We start from the raw sequence: 24474 nt of genomic DNA on the forward strand, positions 1-24474 counted from the left end.
GACTGAGAAAGGAGCAGATGAGATTAATACCTTATGTCTGTACTGCCAGTCCTCCTTTTCTGCTAGCATTTATGAGTCTTATTCTTTACTATTCACACATATCAACATTCCAAGACAAAGACATTATTCTAAGGTCCATAAAAGCCCTAGAAGCATGCTAAATTCAACTGACTCAATGAGGATGAATAACATGAGCACGCGTGTAAGTGTGTGTCTGTGCATACATGTGCATGTATATATATATATATATATATACATGTATATATGTATAAATATATATATATATATATGCATGTATAAATGTAATAAATTAGGTGTATGCTATTGGTAGATAATCATAAGGATCTGGGTTCTACAGCCATTCTCCTCATGCCTAAGGAAGTCAGGAACATGTAAAAAGCTGAAGGCATCACATCCCGGCCAACATGGGTTCATGAGGGGTAGGTCTTGCCTAACAAATTTGATTTCCTTGAGATAATGAGGAAACAAGTGGTAGAATTAAAAACTTGAGCAAGGTTGAGATAAAGTAAATTGGCTACAGTGTTAAAGATGAGCTTTGGGCAGTGGCCAACTGCTGGCTGGCTCGAGGTGCGTGTCTGAGGGTCTCTAACCAATTGTGTAACAGATTCAGGCACGTGGACAGTGTGTGGGGCTACGGGGAAAGTATATGTAGTAGAGAAAAAGGGCAATAAACGTCTCCCGTTCAAGTGCCATCAGGAGTCCGTATCTTTCAGTGAAGGGCCTAAAGGGGAAGACGTATGAGGAGCAGTTGAGGTCACTGGGCCTGTCTGGAGAAGAGGAGGCTGAGGGGAGACCTCGTCACAGTCTACAGCTTCCTCACGAGGGGGAGTGGAGGGGCAGGCACTGACCTGTTCCCTTAATCACCAGTGACAGGACCCGTGGGAATGGTGTTAAGCTGAGGCAGGGGAGGTTTAGGCTTGACATCAGGAAGAGGTTCTTCACCGAGAGGGTGGTTGCACATTGGAACAGGCTCCCCAGTGAAGTAGTCACTGTACCAAGCCTGTCTGAATTTAAGAAGCGTTTGGACTGTGCACTTAGTCACATGGTCTAAAATTTTGGGTAGACCTGTGTGGTGCCAGGAGTTGGACTCCATGACTTATGGGTCTCTTCCAACTCAGGATATTCTATGATTCTATGAACTTCACATTATCTTCCCAGATGAGAGGAAAGCAGAGTGAGTACAAAACAATTCATCAGCTACTTCTTTGACACTCTATTTTGCCAGCCATCCTCATGTCACTGTCTCTTTTGCAGTTGTCAAATATCTATACAGTCTAAAAATTACATGGCAGCATATCATGATAAATTAATATTAAATACTGTAGTTGTATGAGAAGTTGTAGAAGGAGAAGGCAGTGCAACTTCAAAGAAACCTGGGATTCCTGCTTTTCAAAGACTGTCTGCATTGAACAATACTAACTGGTTTCAAACAATGCAAGACAGAAAATAAGCTAATAAAAATGCAATTCAATTTATTCATCTTAAGTCAAAGTGGATTTGTCCAGTACTCTCTCCAGTTTTTCTCCAAAAACTGAAGCATATAGGAAAACCAAATAACTTTATAAGCTATAGTATATCACATTTATTTCACTAGGAAGATTCAAAAGGGGAAAAAAATCAGAAATAAACTTTCAGATTAAAATCAATGTAGATAAATGTGAAATGATTCATGTAAATTCATGTGTGCACACATACACAGATACAAGAAACAAATACACACAAGAAATCAACATTTGACAAAAATTGAATCAACAATTTGAATTGATTGAAGTTGTTTTAGAACAATTCTCAGTTGACTGTTCTAAACCGGAGCATGGGTTATGGTTCTGGGTTATGAAAAATAGTTCTGTAAAAACATAAGCTGTAAGCACATCAGGAAGCAGAAAAGCTAACCAGATGTAGGAATTGCACAGGAAAATTATTGTTTCATTGAGAAGAAAAATGTATGGGTCATCCACATCTTGAATATTGATTTCATTTATGGACCTCTATCTCAAAAGATTATATAGACCTAAGAAAATTTTCAGAGATGGCAACCAGGAGGATTGGCAGAATGGAAAAAACATCCATATGAATAAGAATACAAATAGTTCAAGACTCTTGAGTGTGGAAAAGTTCTAACTAGAGGAAAGGGTAATTAGAGGAAGATATAATAAAGCCCCACAAATGCATGAGCAGCATCAAGACTCTGTATGGTGACTAATCATTCACTGCATCACATGCCACAGGTACTAGAAAGCTCTGACTAGAAAGCTATTTAGATCCTGGTTCAAAACAACTAATAGGAAGCAGTTCTTCAAGAGTCGAAGCAGACCTGTGCAATTTATTGACAAGCCTGAAGAAATTTACACTGATTCAGGAGAAAGGAAGATACGTTCATGTTAAAGGAAAGACAGAATCAGATATTTCCTTTGAAGAAAACAACTGGAGATTAAGAGAGCATTAAAACGAAGAATATAGCTACCCAGGTTTTACTCCTCTACAGACAAAATTAATTTAAGAACATTGACACAGACGAAATAATGGATAAGGGGTTCTTCTTACTCCTTGTGTTCTGTCTTTTCTCTGAAAAGGACAGTTCAGCTGGAAACAAAATCAAAAAGGATTTTTGTAAATTTTTGTAGCATTAATAATATTTATAAGTTGATAATAGTTATATGCTGATAAGGCCACAAAGGATGAGGTCTACTTTTATGCTCAGAGACTTTCAAGAAAGAAAATATCAGAGGTTAAGATCTTCAAGGTAGTTCCAGTGTGACTAGCTGAGGTGAAGAACTAGATTACCATGAAGACTGGAGTTATACTCACTCCATGAGTAAGATATTTCTAATGTTTCAAGCCAATAAACCTCTGTAGAGAAATTAAAAACAACAGCTGCATTTCCTTTAAAAAGTTGTCAGATCCATGACATCATTTTGTATTCAAAGTGTATTGTTTAGTTAATTAAAGTTTGTTAAATCCTTTTTTCACTTTAAACCTTTAGAGCTTCAGATGAGCCCTTACAATAAGGATCATAATATATTTATGCCTCAGTAGGATTAAACAAACAAACAAACAAAACATTAGTTATTTTTAGTAATGAAGTGGAAGAAAAAATGAACAGTGCATTAATTACATTTTCAGATAGTAAATTAGGAGGTGTTGCCAAAAAAAAAAGTAAAAAAAAAAAAAAGTGAGAAATTAGAAATATAAAAAGACCTGAAAAACTAAGAATTGAAGTATGAGCTGGAAATAACTAACTGAGCTTCAGCCTGCAAACCGGCACACGAGTATCTCTGGGAATTAATAATCCAGATATTCTTAGATGTGAGATAACACATCAGTAACACTGATATATAACCTTGAGTAGGACTTTGGGCTTTAAATGGACTGTATGTTGAAAAAAAAAAAAAAAAAAAAAAAAAAAAAGAAAAAAAGATTTGAGCTGTTTATAAACAAATATAACGTTATGGAGGAAAAGACTAAAAAACAGGCTTTTTAACCTTCTGTAATATACAAACCAAACAAATCTGAAGACAAATGAAAATTCCATATGATATGTGAATATATATTCTATATATAGAATACTTACGCATTTCTGGGCACTTTCTTATCCAGATCACATGAAGAACTGGAGGGAATTCAGGGAAGGACAATCACTTTGATTAGACATCTGAAGGGAATAATCTATGGGGAAAGTTAAAAACTATTATAGGCATTTATTGGCTAAACAATAAATTAAAATGTTAGCTATTCAGTTGATGCAAATATAGCCATTTGTAAATTAAATTGTGAATAAAATCTCCTTATGTACTTTGCAGGTTTCATTTCTTTTCATTCTTTTATAGATATCAAGGTGGGAGGTTTTTTCGTTTGTTTTGTTTTGGTTTGTTTGTTTTAATTTCTCAAGAGTATGTAAAAAAGGATAACTTTTAAAAATATTTATGCAAAAAAATATGTGAGAACTTTTCCACTGGTAGTGATCTTGTAATTATTTGGGAAGTAACTTTTAAGTATTTCAAAAAAGTGTTCTTTGAAAAATTACAAATTACAAAATTACAAATTACAAACCCCAAACCCTTGAGTTCTATCTCTAGTCACCAGAGAGCAGAGCTCAATACCTGCCCCTCCACTTCCCTCATGAGGAAGCTGTAGGCCACCATGATGCCTCCCTTCAGTCTCCTCTAAGCTAGACAGTCCAAGGGACTTCAGCCACATGAGTACACATTCCCCTCTAGAGAGTTCACCATCTTTGTTGCTTTCCTTTGAACACTCTTTAATAGTTTGTCTTATATTGTGTCACCCAAAACTGCACACTCAAGGCTGCACCAGTATACAGTAGAACTAGACAATCATTTTCCCTTGGCCTGCTTGTGCTTCCCTTGGCTATGTTGTGCTAGATGTACTCCATGAATATTGGTGCGATTGGAGTGAAACTTTATGTTTATAAATTTGTAGAGACTAAAGAGAGAAAGAAAAAATATCGCGATATATCGTGATATCTTTCAAGTCATAAATTGCACTGTGCAACTAGCAATGAATAAAAAGCAAAAGGTAAATGATCATCTAGGAAAAAAAATAAAAAAAGGAAAAGGTGGCAAATACTATCAAAGTATTATCACTTGCAATGATGGATCATTTTGCAAATGTTTTAAGCAGCTATTGAATTACAAGAGCTATGATCTAAGACTATGAAATTTTCAGTACATACTCACTTGCTCCAGTCCCAAAGGTCATGTCATGCAAACACGTTCCCCTCATGAGTCTTCTGGAGGTTTTAGTAGTCACATTTTCCTAGTCAACTCTGTATTTCAGTATTTATCCTGAATGCCCTAAAATTCAGACTGCAATCAGTTCTTTGTATTAGACAGACTGAACTCCTAAACTGGCACCTATATTATTCAATATCAAAGTTAGTTGTACTTCTCTGGTCGCATGCATCTTTGTAATTGTCAAATTTCTACCCATTTCTGTCCTCTAGCTTTTGCTTTTTTTTATTTATTTTTATTTTTATTTTTTTTTATTTTTAATTTGATATGATCACTGACTGTATTTTCTGTTTAAAAATATTATTCTATTTCTTTAATTAATTTTGTTTATTGATACGATAATCAGATCATTATCTTAATTTAAAGAATATTTTCACATCTCTATTCAAAATATAATTTGCCAAAACAAATGAGTTGATTCAGATTCGTGTTTTCTGACTATTAAAGGTATTTTGTTTAAATGAAGTTTAATCCTTCCTAGAACCCTCTTTCTTTCTTAATATCACGAGGAAGTTGCAATATTGTATGTTTCCATATCATGTTTATATCAACAAAAGATGATGGCATAGTGTCTCCTTGAAATACACACACATATATTGGCAAAGTAACAATGTCTCAGCAAGATCAAGAAGATGGGGAATTGTGATATGAGAGAATAATAAAAATAAGCTCCTACTCAAATCCAAATATCTGAAATAATAGCAAAAGGATTACTGAAAATTACTTTTTTACTTTTTTTTTTTTTTTTTTTTTTTTTTTAATTTGGACTATCCTGCAACTGCCTTTTTTAGATCTAAATATAAGACATACTGTTTTTCAGTGGAGTAGTTATTCTCCGTGTAACTATACAGAAATGATAGAAGTTGCACACATGCTGAATTTGGACCTTTGGATTTTATCTTATTTTATCTGAACAGTAAATCTGCAAAAAGGATTACCTTTCAATTTTAATGTAATATTGTAAAGTATCATAAGATGGCTCGGTGTGATAAGGTACTGTATAAATTTAAGTAGCTGTTCTCAGGATAACTCTGTGATAAGTGACCACCAGTTACAGGCCAGTATCTGACTTATTATAGTTTTTTCTTCTAGCAACTGGTTTATAGCTTCAGCTAGTATAAACACTGGTGAATACAAAGAGACAAGCTTTATACTTTTCAGATGTTTTAGGTATCTACTACATTCATAAACATTTTTTTTTCTCATCTTTCATCACAGATAACTGTGAATGCTCACTTTTTCCATTAGCAATTGGTGTTTACTTAGGCTGAAATAAAGAAGAGTGCCTTTTTTGTACCGAATTACCAAGGTAAAATAAAAGTCAAACATCACAGACTTTTCCCATGTTTCTTGATGTATCACCAGTCCAAGTGGAAGGTAGATAGGATGACAATTCCACATCAATTTATTTGACTTTCCTTTTCAAACTTATTTTCTTGAGTGTTAGAATAAATAACAAGATGATGAAATACGGTGTTATATTGAAGCCTAAGTATCAGCTGGAAAAGGGAAGGGAAAGGGAAAGGGAAAGGGAAAAGGGAAAGGGAAAGGAAAAGGGAAAGGGGAAGGGGAAGGGAAAGGGAAAGGGAAAGGGAAAGGGAAAGGGAAAGGGAAAGGGAAAGGGAAAGGGAAAGGGAAAGGGAAAGGGAAAGGGAAAGGGAAAGGGAAAGGGAAAGGGAAAGGGAAAGGGAAAGGGAAGACACCAAACAGTACATTTTATGGTTACCACTTGAGCTGTGATTTCTTGTTCTAAAAATACTCAGAAGCAGGGTGCATTTATTAATAATATTTTATATCACCTTGACACATGATTCTGTATTAGTTAAAGGCCATAATGTGTCTAATTACTAACGTGCATGTAATAAACAACAGTTGGTCCTATAAAATTAATTTATTCTTTAAATACACATTTGCTTCACTATTATATAAGTTAAAGCCTGTTAATGAAATTATTTTTAATATTTGAGCTTAATTTTCATCATCAATAATTTCCTTACAGCATTATGGTTTCTGTACAATCCCATGAGAATGCCGTTATAGTTTTAATATTATCCAAGAGCTTAGTAAGAAGTGTTATAAAAGACTTGGATTGTAAAAATGAGTTTAGTAAGGAGTTTGGGTTCCTTGAATGTCATTTCTACATAACCTTGAAAATGACAAATGAGGATTTGAAGAACATTAATAATGTATGGGAAATGCAATCTATTTTCTGGCTCCACAGTCATAATTAGGTTCTGATAGAGCCGTCTGTACCAATTTACCAAGAAACTTTTACTAAAAAAAAAAAAAAGCAAAAACAAAAACACTTCTGATAAATATTAGTAGTAGTGAGGAGACATCAAGGCCAAGTTTAGAAGTAAAATGATTTGGAAGTAGATGTAAGTTAGGTGCCTTTATTTTCAGCTATTGTCATCAGACATTTGAGCCTGAACTACTTTGAACTAAAGCAAGTTATATTATAATTTGTGCAGAAAGAAACAGATTCTACAACACATCAGAGACCCCCATGAACCTAGATCTATTGAACCTAAATAATTAGAAACAGAAAACAGGTAGCAATAATTTCTGTCGTAATATTTTGTATTTAGTTAGTAAATAAGAAAACACTAGTACTGAAGATGTTTTATTGTGAAGCACTCCAGAGCTGTGCTTTTGCATTTTATATTACAATTACTGAAGTCAAACTCATGTTTGTTTTTGTATTATTTGTTTTTATATTATTTTCTAAACATTTTCTAGAAATAATAATTACATATTGAGATTTTTTTCCTTCATTCCTAACATAATTCTTTATGCTTAAGAGAACTGTGTACAGCACTGAAGACTGAGTAGGATGGCATTTGGAAATGAGAAAAGACAAAACCTGAAAATTTGACCATAACATCTGCAGTTATGATTGACTATAGTAAGCCTTAATAATTATTCTTTGTTTTAATATTTTCTTTTAAAAAATGATTCCTATAAATTATTAAATATTTGCATATGTTAATTTTGGGTGGATCACAAAAGCAGCTAATACTAAATCTTGTTTTCCTGATTTGCTATGACTTTAACTCAGAAATGATAAAGCAAGCCACTAACCAATGGAGTGTACTGAGCTGTACTCTTGCAGCAAATGCTTATGCAGGAGAAGCCATGAATCATTGGAATTCTTTGAACTCCAAGGCTTAAAAATCACGAGTCATCTACTTCCCTTTTCCTCACTCATCCAGTTGTATCACTGGATAAAAAAAAAAAAAAAAAAAAAGTGTTTTGGGACTTTGGGGGTTTGGGGAGAGCTTTACGTTCTGGCATCAAAAACACTGGCATGCACATTTTAATGATTTTGTCCTTAAGGGTTTGAAAAAAATTTTTATGGCAATAAAAGTTGAGATCTCAGTCACTGGTTGCATTTGCTAAAGCTACAAGTATCCGATGATTAAGTACTAAATTCACTGTGTTTGCATTTATATCCACAGTTAATATGCTCAGGAATGCCTATATGGCAGGAATAGGTAAACCCATACACATGCATGAAACATTAGATATTTGCACGTACACAAGTCAGGCCCTCATGAGCCAGAATGTCTATTTCCTTCATAGATGAAAACCCTCTTTCAAGAAGTTAACAAATTGTAAGGGAAACTTCTATGTCATCTAAAAAGTACTTCACTCCCTTCTGTGCAAGGCAACACTTTTCAGATTTACTTGTCTCCCCTGGATATACATTCAGATAATTTCACAGCAAAAGTAAATTAATAGCGTAGGCAGGGATCTGAAATGACACAATGGTTTTATTCAGTGTAAAGACTGAGAGATTACAAAGCATTGCAGGATAGGGAATAATTGCTAAACACATGTGCAATCAGTGTCTTGGACTACCCAACATATACAATAGTATGAAGGATACAGTCTGCAACAGTCCTGAACAAAGACGTTTCAGATAATAATCATAACAGTGGGGCTCTGAGCTCTCAAGATCAATGTTGCATTATCAGACTCATGAAGAAAATAAGTTGAAGTCGACTCCAATTCTTCCAGAAGATTTTTATGTATTTTAGTCAATATCCACATTAGAAGCAAAATGTATCTGCAGTGCAGGTGATTCAGTTTGTGTAAGTATGGTTACAACAGCGAAATCCATTTCTTGTAGTAACAGGACAAAGGGTGACAGCTTTAAACAAAAAGAGTGTAAATTTAGATTAGATATTCAGAAGAAATTCTTTATTATGAGGATGGCGAGGCACTGAAACAGGATGCTCAGAGAAGCTACAGATATCCCATCCATGAAAGCATTCAAGGACAGGTTAGATGAGGCTTTGAGTAACCTGGACTGGTGGAAGGTGTTACTGCCAATGGCAGAGGGGTTGGAAGTAGATGATTTGTAAGGTCCCTTCCAACCCAAACCGTTCTATGATTCTATGATTATATGATCAGTTGACAAAACCACAATATTAAACCGCATAAATAGAGAGTCTTGTGCTGGGGTGAAGCAGGTTTTACTGTATTCCAATTTACTGTATCACCAATTATCATCATAGGCAAACCAGATTCAACATAGGGAGATTAGGGAGATTAATATAATTTACTGCCTATCCCTAACAGACTAGAACAGTGAGAAACTAAAAAGCAAACCATGAACACCTGCCCTTTTCCCTCCCCTCCATCAACACTTTTTTATATCCTCCCTACAATCAGCACAGGGGAATGGGGGCTGTGGTCAGTGCCTAATGCTTTGTCTCTACCGCTCCTTCATGGTCACTCTCTGCCCCTGCTCCATGTGGGCTCCCTCCCACAGGATGCCGTCCTTCCCAAACTGAGCCTGTGGGGGCTGCCCACAGGCAAGAACTGCTCCCACATGGCTCTATACCACGGGGTCCATCCCCCAGGAGCAAACTGCTCCAGCAGGGGTCCCCCATGAGTGGCTGCTCCCCCCAAACCCTTTGCTCCTGCAAGGTCTCCTGTCCATGGGCTGCAGCTCTGGCCTAGGGCCTGCTCCCGTGGGGGCTCTCCATGGGCCACAGACTCCTCCAGGCCACATCCACCTGCTCCACCGGGGGCTCCTCCACAGGCCTCAGGGGAACTTCTGCTCTGGTGACTGGAGCGCCTCCTGCACTGACCTTGGGGTCTGCAGGGCTGGTTCTTACTCCTCACTCTCCCAGCCGTTGTTGTGCAGCAGTCTTTACCCTTCCTTAAATCTGGTCCTCCAAAGGCCCAACCCTCATTGCTCATTGGCTGGGCTCTGGACAGAGGCAGGTTCTTTGTGGAGCCAGCTGAAACTGGCTTTTATCTAACAGGGCAGCTTCTGGACTTTTCTAATAGACAGCACCCTTGCAGCTTCCCTGCTATCAAACCCTTGCCATTATAAACCCAATACAAGAGGGAATCAACAAATAAGCAAGTGAATGAAAGAATGATATTATTTGGTAATTGAAGTTGTTTTTGTTTTTGTTTTCCTTTGACAAAAAACAGTGTAGAAAAATAAATTCTTTAAATAGAATGATACATTCTATTATGGAATTACTTTCTAATTGGGATTCTTTTAACCTTTAGAAGTTAGAAGAAAATCAGAAGTATTTCAAAAGAAACATTTTTTTTATGAAAGGATTCAGAAGCAAAGGTTTCAATAATTTCTCAGCAAAATGCAGCTCAAAATGAAATCATGGATAACTTTTTATTATTGGACTTGCATATTACAATCAATAAATTACTTAATGGGAAAAAATCTACTGGGATTTTCTGATGAGACTATATTAAGATTTAGAAAAAGATTAATGTTTAAATACTAGAAAAAAAGTAGAGAAAGTGTGGTGAGGTTAAGTCAGGAAGTCTTCAAACAGGATTTTAAGCGGATGAGAGAAAAAAAAAAAAAGAAAAAAAAAAAAAAGAAAAAGGTGGAGGGAATTCAAAGAATAAAAGCAGAAGGAAACAGTACCTCCTATTAGAAACTTTGATTAGGTACCAGTAGTGGAAGCTGGAAAAGCATGTTTTTAGAGAAGATTCACCACTGTCCTGGTTTCAGAACAGAATTTTCTTCCTAGTAGCTAGTAGAATGCTGTGTTTTGGCTTGGGATGAGAAGAGTGCTGATAACACACCAATGTTTTAATTGTTGCAGAGCAGTGCTTATACCAAGCCAAGGACATCTCAGCCTTTTGCTCTGTCCTGCCAACAGGCAGGCTGGGGGTGCAGTAAGAGCTGGGAGGGGACAGACCCAGGACAGGTGACCCAAACTAGCCAAAGGGGTATTCCATACCATCTGACGTCATGCTAAACAATATATAGGGGTGGCTAGCCGGGGGGAGGGGGCCGGACTGCTCAGGGTTAGGCTGGGCATTGGTCAGCAGGTGGTGAGCAATTGCATTGTGCATCACTTGTTTGTACATATTATTAGTAGTAGTACTATTATCACCATTGTATTATTATTATTGTTATTATTGTTATTATTGTTGTTATTATTATTATTATTATTATTATTATTATTATTATTATTATTATTATTTTCCTGTCTTATTAAACTGTCTTTATCTCAACTCACGGGCTTCACTTTCCATTTCTCTCCCCCATCCCAGAGAGGGAGGGGGAGGATAAGCGAACGGCTGTGTGGTGTTTAGCTGCCAGCCGGGTTAAACCACGACAACCACCTCTTTTCAATTCAGGAAATAAAGAGGACAACTGCAGCAGAGATTAAGAATAGCTCCTGGAATTTGTTATAGAATTGAAATTTCACAAATTGAAATTCAGACATCCCCCTTCTCTACGTTTTGTCTGTGGACAGTAAGGAGCTTCTGACTGGGTTTCACTCAGCAAGCTGAACAACTACATTGGGACGAAAAACTGTCTTCCACACAGCAAACAACTTTGCAGTCAGGGTGCCCCTGTTAGCAGGACTCTCAAATAAGACTCACTTCTTAATTCTGAGGCCTGTGTCACCCCAGCTCACTGCTGCAGTGAACCTAGGCCTCTTCAAAGGGGTGACAAGTTTTTATGTATGGGGACATTAGGAGCATTGATATGCGATAGGCAGGAAAAAAGGGAGAAGAGAAAGCTGCAAAGCTGCAACAGGAATCAGAGTGCTTCTTTGTCTGGGTTCTCACGTTGTACCAATTTATTATAGAGTTTTTTTCTGACATTCAGGTCAATTTAATTTTGACATTACCAGGTGAGGAGAAATTAAAATCAGTGACATCAAAGGTCATCATATCAGTTCTCTCCTTTGTTACAGGGACCATTGAAACAAATAAAAATCCTGTGAACTGAAAACAATTAAGAACATGGTATATTATTATAATGTTAAAAAACAAAGCCTAAAAGCTACAATGCCTAACAAACACTCTAATCCATTGCTTTTTAAACTGTTGTGTGTCTTTAAGGAATGGAAAGGGAAGATTTTCAGGAACATAGTTGCCATTAGATGAGCTAGTCAATATATTCCATAATTCCGTAACTTCTGCTCTGTGTTTTGCTTCTTGTAATCATAAAGAGCTATTCCTGTGTGGACCTTTCATTAATCTCCAGCTAGACTGTCAAAGGTGTGATACCTTTCTCTTTTTCTTTATTTTACTTATTTATTTATTTATTTTATTTTACCAGGGACTCAGGCACAATGTGATCCACCACATATTATGCTAATCAGTAATTTTATAATTATTGAGAAATCAACTGAAGTGCAACCTTCATTCAGAACTACTTATGGTGAGTTTGCTCCCCAGCTACTCTCTTATAATAAATCTATTTTCCTATCAAACAGATTCAAACTTGATTTCTTCTCTGCATTAAAAATGATGATTATGGTAAGAATGTAACTGGTAGAATAATCTTAAACTTCCGCTGCCAGTTCAATATAGGTGCCGTAAAGAGACTCCAGTCAGTCCTTGGTGACTTGCTTATACATTATATATCTAAAATCTTGATTTCTGTTGTTAGGTGGAGGTATATGTCACTAACAAACTTTGATATGATTGACAGCTTGCATTAGAATTTTGAGCTTATTTTTATATATATATGATTGATTTTTCACATGAAATAAATTAATCTGAGTATAGTAGAGGTTCATGTGAGTAATGTGTACAAAAAATTAATGGTAACTGAATTTGCACCAATATTCCTCATAGTCTCATTTGAACATTAGTTCTTTTTCTTAGTGCTTAGAAGCCTGAGGTGTCTCAGGCTCAGAAGACTGAGGTGTCTGGAGTCTGGTGTCTGGAGTCACATTTGGTGTCTGGAGTCACGTCCAGTCACGTTTCTAGGAGTGCTAGCATTGCCTGTTCAATGCACAAGTAGACTTAGGGGCATAAGGCAGCTGGTCTCCATGTAACATCGTCCATGGCCCTTTTCATCTGAAAAGATGTCTAGTACTTCTCAGGCAACATAAATGATTTAGACATTTCCTCTTCCAGCCAGCATTTAGCCTGAGATAGTGCAGATATAAATACACAGACTGTGTTGACTTTGACACCTGGAAAGGTTAATGCAGCTATGGAGTTAAAAAAAATAATAATAATAATAAAAAAAAAAAAATAATTATAATAAGAAGAATCCTAAATAAGATAAAAAGGTAATGAAAAAAAAAAAAAAAAAAAGTAGAAGTTGTGGGAATTGAAGCCTAAGCTTATTCTCTAACTTTTGGGCCATTCTTCCTTTATGGTAATGATGCTGTTGTAAGAGCATATTCTCTGTTCATATGCAGACATAAGCATGTGTACAATCTGAAGCAGGCTGAAACCAACAGAAGGATTCTCAGGGGGTTCATTGAATTCTAGTTCCATTTTAATACACATTTCAAATGGAAACCACAATTTAGAGTTGTGTTTCAGGCAGCACAAGTCATGCTATAGCATTAGAAACTGTTTCAGCTCATGATGAAGCAGTTAATAAGCCTTGAAGGATATAAGATACACTCAGAAGAATCAAAGCAATGATACTTAGCTGAGTCATCAAAGACTTTTACCCTCATCTAGTCTAGCATCTGTTAAAATGAAGATATTTCAATCTATTCCATTAATGACTGATTAATGATGTATGGATTTTCTCTGCCTACTGAAAATGTGCCCACAGATTCACCAACCTTTTCATGACTGCTTATTTTATTTTATTACAGTGTCCTGGAAGACATATTCTTTATATTGCACATAGAAAATATCTACATCATTTATTTATTTGGCAACCTCAGTGAGTACTGTAAGGTCATCTTTGTAAATTTATTTCATATTTGTCACATTAAATTTTATTTCTGTTTTCATGTTTCTGTTTCTTTTTAATCCTATAATCATAATTATAATAATTATTTTTTTTTTTACTTTAACATTTGATTATTTTTATAAGCTAATTCCTACCCATTTTTCTTTCTTAGAAATCACTGTACACAGTATATAACATTGAAAATATTAAATTTATTCCAATCACATTTACTGCAAACTACATATAGATCAATGCACAATGATATATTTTGTCACATACTTTAGGAAAAAATATTTCTCCACATTAAACAACAAAACCAACAAAAATCTAGCATTTTATTCCTTCAATAAACAAAGAAGGAGGTTCTTGGGAGGTTCTGATGGATGAAAAGCTTGACATTAGCTGGCAGTGCATGCTTGCACCCCAGAAGGCCTAAAAGTGTTAAAAGAGCCAGCAGGTTTAGGGAGGTGATTGTCCCCCTCTACTCAGCCCTTGTGAGACCCCATTTGGAGTGCTGTGTCCAGGTCTAGAGCCCCCAACACAAGGAGGATGTGGAGCTGTTAAAACAGGTCCAGAGGAGGGCCACAAAGTTTATCAATGGACTGGAGCACATCTCTCATGAATACAGTTATGACTTCATTGCAGCCTTGGCTTGTTGACCCCCATGGCCACACTCCCACATCTACCCCTTCTTTATTAACACCAACCATCTTCTTGACATGAATTATTACTCCATATATCACATTTTCATAAAGAGAGCCCACTCCTCCCCACTTATTCCCCTTTCCCACCTTTTATTGCTGAGTGTGACATCATATGGTATGGAATATCCCTTTGGTTGGTTTAGGTCAGATGCTCTGGTGATGTCCCCTCCTCACTTCTTACCCAACCCCAGCCTGCTGGCCCTTGGGGAAGGGTTGGAGGGAGTCCTGATAGGGTGCCAGTATTGCTCAGCAGTAGAAAATACACTGGTGTGATACCAGTGCTGTTCTAGCTACAAGTGCAGAGCACAGCACTGGATGGGCTGCTGTAGGGAACGTTAACTGCATCCCAGCCAGATTCAGAACAGGAAATTAGGAGACGTTTCTTCTCAGAAAGAGTAGTTCAGTATCGAAATGGGTTGCCCAGGGAGGTGGTGTAGTCACTGCCCCTGGGGGTGTTTGAGAAAAGTTTGGATGTGGTGCTTAGGGATATGGTTTAGTGGGTGATACTGGTGGTAGGGGGATGATTGAACTAAATGATCTTGGAGGTCTTTTCCAACCCTAATGATTCTATGATCCTAAATCATTGAAATAAACATTACAGGATTGTAGGTAGTTTTCTTTAGGCATGCACAAATCTTTGTCTACTACTCAGCACATATAAAGTAAGAAGCAATATTTTTACTGTTGTATTCTCAAGATACTTTCAGAATAATAAAATAGCAAAGTAAGAAAAAAATAGCTCTAAGTAAACAAATTGTTATTTAAACATACTTACTTAATAAAGTGTAATTGTAAGAAAGTGTCATCTGAATAATAGATTAAAATAAGATGAAAGTATGATAATGCATTCCAGAAATCACAAGCTGTGGAGGCTCTATCCAAATTGATAATAGATAACTGGAGGAGTGCAAATTTGAGGAGAAGGAACTGTCTGGGTGGTCTGATGTGAGTTGATTTCAAGAGATCTATTATCCTAAAAGGGATATGAAGTATCCAAGGGGAAAAGAATGCGTAAATATTATATGTGAGTAGAGTGCTGCAGACAGTGAATCCATAGGGAAACAAGAAGAAACAAAGGAAGTGTAAACATTGATGCTGATTGCATTGTACCATGGAAAGACAGAGACCAATAACATCAACAGAGCCTGTAGAATAACTTATACTGTCTGCAATGAAACCTTACTTCTGTGGTCAGAAGGGACCATCCTCATGATCTAGTCTTTCCTCCTAACTATAAAATTCAGCTCAATAGTTGCTGAAGTAGGCCTATTCCCTCTGACTGAAGTGTAATTTTAATTAGTTTTTAATACTGAATGAATAAACTGTTCATTAATTTGGGGGCAGGGGGGAGAGGGGGGGGGTTGGGCCGGGGGAAAGAAAAAAAATTATAAAAAGAAATATTCATGTTAGTGTTCGCATCCTCCCTGGAAGAAGTTATTTGAATTTTAAATTATAGTGGTTGATTTGGCATTCTGTACAAATGAAGAATGGAAATCCTTACTGGCCAAGATATGGAGGGAGGAAAAAAGGAAATAACCTTCAGAATTAGATCTGTTCTGGAGCAAAAGTTCCAGTCTTCTGTTTCAGGAACAACACTCTTTTTCTCTGACACTCATTGTGGCTTCTTCTGTCATACCAAATGTCAGTTGAGGTGTTTCTATGACACTAGTGAACTGAGGGTTCAATAAAAATAGGGAAGAGCAGGAGAGCAGAGATGATAGGAGGAAAAAGGAGAGCAGGGAAAAAAGAGAAGAGTTCTTCAACAGGAATAAAACTGAACGTATGTACACCAGCTATTGTTACAATAACTGGTAAGAGATGTTCTTATCCTAAAATTTGAGATTCAGAGAACATTTATTGTCTTGGTAAGGTTAGTATCCTCCTGTAGTCAGTGTTGAAAACAAACGTACTCCAATTTGAGCTTTACTATTATGTGCCTTTGTCTGGTGAATTAAAGGGCTCTATAGAATTTCCTTACTTTATTAAAAAGCTTTAATGTGATAGCAAGCATGAAAACAATAAAATAACAATAAAATGCAACTTTTTTTTTTTTTTTTTTATACAACAGAGTCCCTGGAAATCAAACCTTTGGCAAGAAATAATTTCTTACTGTTCTGAGAGGAACTCATTCTGGAAAAAGAAGTAGGAATTTTTATAAAGGTACCCTCCCAACAGAATTGTGCAATTTTATGTTATTTTTGCTGTTTTCAAAATGATATCATTATCCTAGACTGTTGTGATGCACAAAACCAAAACATTTTTGTAAAAAATGGGGCTATCCCACCCCCCCCCAAAAAAAAGTATTAAAAAAAATAATGCTATTCTAAGAAAAAAGAAAAAAAATCTATTTAAATCTATTTCAAATATTTTTTTTCAGTCATTCAACAACTCTAGGGAGCTATTGTGAAATTCTAAATTCAAGTAAACTGAAGTTAATTTTCATATGTTGAATATGTAGGACTTTTTATTTTATCACATTAAATATACTTTTATGCTACATAATAAATACAATATTGGTGGCACAGTTTTGGAGAACTGATATGCAATTTGATGACTTTGCCTGATTAAACTTGCTTAACACCTATTTTTGGACTTCAAAGATAATTCTTTGATGATCTCTGTGCAATCCTACCCTTTGATTACTGTGTGCGTATATTTATTCTTACATGGTTCATATTGTTAGACCCTGTGCTGTTTCTATTCTGAGATAATGGGATAAATTCAACGCATTTTATGATCTGAAAATTTGTGAAAAGGTTTTTTATTTTCCTCTCTGTTTAATTTAAATTTCTGACTCAGTAAAAAAAGTTTCAGGACTCCCCTATTGCATGATGGTAGTATCAGTCAGGCTATAGCATTACAGCTTGGGGTAATGAAAACCAGGCGGTACTCTACTATCTAATGACAAAACATAAATGCCTAAAACGTAATGCCATTTCTTTATTTGTTTAAAACGTAATCAGGTCTGTTGTAGCCAAACATTTTCTTTTTATCTATCCCCACCTTTTGTGTTAGATTAGGTATTTTGCTTCCCTTCTTGCTAAAATTTTATTCACATTTCCTCTGTGCTTTCAGTACCTTTTATTTTTCTTTCCAAGCATTTCTGATTCTGATTCACTTTCTCTCTTCCCGTTCCCTGTCAGAGTTTTTGTTCTTCTTTTTGTTCTTGATTTAGAGAAAGAAAGAAAAAACAAACAAACAAACAAACAAAAAAAAAGTAAAATGAACGGAAAAAAAATCTATCTTTCTCTATTATATATTCAAGATTCCCCAAATACATTTTTCTTCTTTCCTATGGATCCTTACTTGGTGTGTCTCTGATATAGCCAAAATTGAATCTAACATTTTTTTTTTTCAATTTAGAGTAGATTTGATTAAAGAGTGCAATGGAAAATTATGTCATCTTGCTGGGGAAAAAAAATTAAACCATTGCTCTCTGATTTTTATTGACTATAATATAGCATCAAAATTAGCAAAGCTTGAAGTATCATATGAGGAAATTTAAATGCTTTTATTATACTTCAGTTGTACATGATAGTATATCTTTGTTAATTTTGCATTATATTTTCCTTTGACATCCAGAATAACAGAAAATAGCAACCAAAGGCACGGATTAGATCATCTAATATGTGGGACCTAATCTAATCATAGGACCGTTTTTTTTGCCCATATGGAATCTAACTTGCCCAGTCTGATTTTACATATCACTCGTTCAGGTCTTAAGACATGCAGGGCTATTTCTGCTGATATTCATAGAGCATTTTGCAGTACTCAGTACCATCCAAGTATTTCTGCCTAACATGCTCTCACATTATGCTAAACATGTTTTTCTGTTCCTTGTGCAAACTGTTGACCACTGAAATGCATAGATAACTCCTGAAATGTACAGGTAACTCACCCTGAAGCCAATAACATAGACGTGTTAAAGGATTAATTTGGGTCTTAATATGTAATGATATTAAATTATTCCTATTATTCTTACATTGGTAGAGACTGCATGGAGAATTTTAAATTGAATCAGATATAGGTCTTGGTGGCTCAAATTCAGATAATTTGTTATTTGTTAAAATGTTACTGAACATTTTTTAGCACCTGTTTCCCAAGAGGCTATTCATGCTCAAGGCTCCATGCAAAATTCATGGAGTGTGGTAAGCACTACAGAATATACAAAAATCTGTATATTGTTGTTTAGAGACAATACTAAATAATGAGAGGTAACTAGGATTTCTCCTATCATTGCTATGAAGTCTTAGCTCCTGGCTGCTTCTTCCAACCATTCAACATTCGTCATCTCAAATACTATTTTTGTGGAAACAAGGCTTGTTCTTCTATTTCAAATCATAACCTGTAAAAAGTATCACCACAAATTAAGAAAAAAAAAAAATAAAAAAAAAGGAGAAAAAAGGAGAAAAAAAGAAAAGAAAAAAAAAAAGACGACTGGTCTTCATATAAAACTGCAATTATCTTTCCTTAGATGCGCTCCAGTGTGTGCATAATGACATATAACCTACTGCAAATCAAAACAAAACAAACCCATAGGATATCTGCCTTTCTGATGCACTTTCTGCCTATAAATAATGTTTTTAATGAAAACCAATAAGCAATATTTTCAAACAATCCCATAACTCCAGAAGCTGAACCTAAAGAAAAAAAAAAAAAAAAAAAAAGCAACCATCATTAACAGTCATTGAAAAAAATGGAAGTTGGCAATACTCATGTCATGTTTATCAACCAAGTACTTAAAAGGATTTGGCAAAATTAAATTAAGCCTCTCAGTACTCATGATGATAAGACAGTCTATTCTTATGGGAAAATGAAATTTGAGAAGGTTAAATATTTCAACAAAGTTCACAAAACAAATGATTATTAAAGCTGAGAATTCAATAGGTCTTACGGCACTCTGCTTCTCTGTCCACTGTGCATCTTCCTACATTTCTGATATTTGTATTCAACATAAACTCAAATAACCTTCATGCAGTTCTAAACTTTCACATAAGCCTGTCTTTTTATATATATATATATATTCTTTCACCGTTCTCTTTTTATTTCAGTTTTTCACTATATTCTAATATTTTTCTGTAAGCAAGATTTGCAATTATAGAATCACAGAATCACAGTCATAGAATTGTAGAGTCGTAGAGTTGAGTTTTGTTACTTAAGAAACCTGAATTAATTTTAACCAAGCAACCTGAGTTGCTTGAGTTGATATTTCATAGAATCATATAATCAAAGAACCATAGAATCATAGAATGATTTAGTTTGGAAAAGACCTTAAAGATCATGTAATTCCACCTCCTTGCCATGGCAAGGACACCTTCCACTAGACCAGGTTGCTCAAAACCCCATCCAACCTGGCCTTGAACACTTCCAGGGATGTGACATCCAGCACTTCTCTGGACAACCTGTTCCACTGCCAGTGCCAGAGGGATTCTAGGCCTTTGATCATCCTCATGGCCCTCCTCTGGTCTCTTTCTAATAGGTCCATGTCCTTCTTATGCTAGGGGCCCCAGTGATGAATGCGGTACTCAGGTCTCACAAAGGCACAGCAGAGCAGTACAATCACCTTCCTCACCCTGCTGGCCATGCTTCTTTTGATGCATCCTGGGATGTGGTTGGCTTTCTGGGCTGCCGGTGAATGTTTCTGGATCATGTTGAGCTTCTCGTCAACCAACACCCCCATGTCCTTCTTTTCAGAGCTGCTCTCAATCCATTCTCCACCCAGGCTGTATTTGTGCTTGGGATTTCCCCAGCCCAGGTGCAGGACCTTGCACTTGGCCTTGTTGAAATTCATGAGGTTCACAAAGGCCCACCTCTCAAGCCCATCAAGGTCACTCTGAATGGCATCCCTTCCCTCTAGTGTGTCAACCATCTCACCACACAGCTTGGTGTCATTAGCGAACTTGATAACAGTGCAGTCAATTTCACTGTCCATGTCACTGACAAAGATGCTAAGCAGTGAAGGTCTTAATACTGACCCCTGAGGAACAGCACTCATTACAGATCTCTACTTGGACGTTGAGCCATTGAATGCAACTCTTTGAGGGTGACCATCCAGCTTATTCCTTACCCACCAACTGATCCATCCACCAAATCCATGACTCTCCAATTTAGAGACAAGGATATTAGAGACAATTTAGAGACAAGCCAGCAGCGAAGGCAGAGCCAACAGGGTCAGCCGCGGACCATTTAAATTGGGTGCCACTGCCATTTCACAGCCACTTGCCAAGGCAATCAGCTCCGGGGCAGACACGTTCTGCAGCGGAGCGGGGGATTGGACGGGCAGGGCTAATTTTTCTGGCACCGAGCCCACTCAAGGGAGGGAGCTGCCGGGAGCCGCCAGGGCCCGGCAGCCCTCACGAGGGAGGTGAACGAGGCGAGAACGAGGCATAGCCAGCAGCACCCCCTCCCCCGCCGTTCAAAAGCTGCCTCTAGGGAACGAAAGTGACCAGGAGCATGGCGACCAGGAGGGCAAACAGGGCGTGGCACATCAGAAAGGAGTGGCGCGGCAGTTCACACAGGCAGGGCAAGCAGGAAGAGCAGAGCGTTCCCCCCTGCCCATACGAACACCTCCTGTAATGGCGGGCTACCGCTAGCTCAGCTGCAATACTTTGTTACAAAAGATGAGGAAAAGGCTGAGATGCTTAATGCCTTCTTTGCCTCAGTCTTTAGTGGCAAAGCCAGTTGCTCTCTGGATACCCAGCACTCTGAGCTGGTGGAAGGGGATGGGGAGCAGAATGTGGCCCTCGCTATCCATGAAGAAATGGTTGGCAACCTGCTACGGCACTTGGATGTACGCAAGTCAATGAGGCCGGATGGGATCCACCTGAGGATACTGAGAGAACTGGTGGAGAAGCTGGCCAAGCTGCTTTCCATCATTTATCAACAGTCCTGGCTATTGGGGGAGGTCCCAGTCGACTGGCAGCTAGCAAATGTGACGCCCATCTACAAGAAGGGCTGGAGGGTAGACCCGGGAAACTATAGGCCTGTCAGTTTGGCCTCAGTGCCAGGGAAACTCATGGAGCAGATTATCTTGAGTGTCATCACATGGCACTTGCAGGGCAACCAGGCAATCAGGCCCAGTCAGCATGGGTTTATGAAAGGCAGGTGCTGCTTGACGAACCTGATCTCCTTCTATGACAAAGTGACGCGCTGGGTGGATGAGGGAAAGGCTGTGGACGTGGTCTACCTTGACTTCAGCAAGGCTTTTGATACCGTTTCCCACAGCATTCTCCTGAAGAAACTGGCTGCTCTTGGCTTGGACTGGCGTATGCTTTGTTGAGTTAAAAACTGGCTGGATAGCCAGGCCCAAAGAGTCGTGGTGAATGGAGTCAAATCCGGTTGGAGGCTGGTCACTAGTGGCGTCCCCCAGGGCTCGGTGCTGGGGCCGGTCCTCTTTAATATCTTCATCGATTATATGGATGAGGGGATCGAGTGCACCCTCACTAAGTTTGCAGATGACACCAAGTTAGGTGTGTGTGTCAATCTGCTTGAGGGTAGGAAGGCTCTGCAGGAGGATCTGGATAGGCTGGACCAATGGGCTGAGGTCAACTGTATGAAGTTCAACAAAGCCAAGTGCTGGGTCCTGCACCTGAGGTGCAATAACCCCAAGCAGAGCTACAGGCTGGGAGATGAGTGGTTGGAGAGCTGCCTGGCGGAGAAAGACCTGGAAGTATTGGTTGATAGTTGGCTGAATATAAGCCAGCAGTGTGCTCAGGTAGCCAAGAAGGCCAACAGCATCCTGGCTTGTATCAGAAACAGTGTGGCCAGCAGGGCTAGGGAGGTGATCGTCCCCCTGTACTCAGCTCTGGTGAGGCCGCACCTCGAGTACTGTGTTCAGTTTTGGGCCCCTTGCTACAAGAAGGACATGGAGGTGCTTGAGCGGGTGCAGAGAAGGGTGACGAAGCTGGTGAGGGGCCTGGAGAACAAGTCCTACGAGGAGCGGCTGAGGGAGCTGGGCTTGTTCAGCCTGGAGAAAAGGAGGCTCAGGGGTGACCTTATTGCTTTCTATAAGTACATTAAAGGAGGCTGTAGCGAGGTGGGGGTTGGTCTGTTCTCCCACGTGCCTGGTGACAGGACGAGTTTTAGGTTGGATATTAGGAAGAACTTCTTTACTGAGAGATTTGTTAGGCATTGGAATGGGCTACCCAGGGAAGTGGTTGAGTCACCATCCCTGGAGGTCTTTAAAAGGTGTTTAGATGTTGAACTTAGCGATATGGTTTAGTGGAGGACTTGATAGTGTTAGGTCAGATGTTGGAATCGATGATCTTGAGGTCTCTTCCAACCTAGACAATTCTGTGATATTGTGGGGCACAGTGTTTTGCAGTAGTCCAGACAGATGATGTCAGTTGCTCTTCCTCTGTCCACCAATGATGTAACCTCATTATGGAAGGCCACCAGATTTGTAAGGCATTATCTGCCCTTACTGAAGCCGTGTTAGCTGTCACCAGTCACCTCCTTATTTTCCATGTGCTTTAGCATAGTTCCTGTGTGCCTTAGCATAGTTTAAATATAAATCAACCTAATTTTCCTATTGCAGAATATTTTTGAAATCCTGATAAAAAAACTTTTTATTTTTTCTTTATTGTTTTCAAAATCAGTCAATAACAAACAATTGTGTTTGATAGACGTCTTGTTATTTTTATGAATTCTGTTGCTCTTTCACCTTCTAGACTGGATTTTGCTCCTCAGAAATCCATAACAATCACCTGATTTTTGACCGGAGGTTCACCTCTAAGAGATGAATAGGTCTCTGTGTTTATGATACAGCCTTCAATGTCTTATTGAGGTTTCCATCTCTCATTATGTTTTTCATTTTAAGAGAAATGATGTTGTAAAAGTCCAGCTATTTCTTAGCTTCTCAGTGTCTGGCCCATGTTTTTGTTTGTTTGTTTGTTTTTGTTTTGTTTTAACATCTAATATATTTTTTGAAATAATTCATTTGGACCGAACATTTCAGTTTGTCCTTCTCTCTAGCCACACTAAAATCATAAAACTTACACAAATCCTTGTTATTCTGGCAGGATTTGATCTCCATGTGAGAGAGATCTTCATCTACCAATTACTTACCACATTTTTTTGACTCTGATTTCAAAAATTCATTTTTTCCTGGTATTCAAGAAGTCATTTTCCAGTGTTTAAGATAGCTCTAGATAGTTTGCATTAGTTTAGAAGGCTTCAAAAGGAGACATCAACGAAGTGAAACAAACATATCTTCCAATCTCTGTATTCTATATGAAATATACTTTCTCAAAAGATGAAACTTACTTATCTTGGATATCTGATTTTACCAAAAACAAACAAATAAACAAATAAACAAATAAAAAAAGACAAATCATTTGCAATAGGCTGATTAGGAGAACCGAATAAGTAACATCGAACATATACTATAATGTCCACATACTATTGTCATCAAGAGAAAAACATGCATGCAGAAATTTAGTTCTGGCTTGGCTGCATTAGTTTACAGCAGTTTTTACTACTATTTATTTTGCTGGGGTCTCTTTTACAGGAGATTTAAATAATATGTATTTAAAGTAAATTTAAATGTTTTTAAAAGAAAGGTATATTGAAGACTAACTGTAGGTTAGATGTCATTCCCAGGGGAAACACTCAAGTATTGATTATGCATGCATGTTCTTAATTTGGGGTGAGATCTATAATAATTAACTTAAAACATCAAAAAAAATGAGAGAGCTTACTAAATCTTGTCATGGATACTTGTAAATGATAGTTTGGGTAGGAAATAAATGTAAATAATCATGACCTGTGAGAGTATGTCTTTCTTTCTCTCAGGTTATGAAAGTTATCTAGATCACTAATTTGTATTCAATTTCTTATTTTCGTT

General features: G+C 37.4%; 1 long non-coding RNA gene across 1 annotated transcript; it reads right to left on the reverse strand.

Moving 5' to 3' along the window:
- Positions 1 to 2316: 2316 nt before the first annotated feature.
- Positions 2317 to 9976, reverse strand: LOC311434678. The gene is made up of 4 exons (XR_014691633.1): positions 9869 to 9976; positions 4716 to 4832; positions 3593 to 3687; positions 2317 to 2604 (listed from the first exon to the last, which is right to left on the reverse strand). It is a non-coding gene; the product is annotated as an uncharacterized lncRNA (long non-coding RNA).
- Positions 9977 to 24474: the final 14498 nt, after the last annotated feature.

The sequence above is a fragment of the Aythya ferina genome (assembly GCF_964211825.1).
Source record: "Aythya ferina genome assembly, chromosome: 3".
Classification (NCBI taxonomy): domain Eukaryota; kingdom Metazoa; phylum Chordata; class Aves; order Anseriformes; family Anatidae; genus Aythya; species Aythya ferina.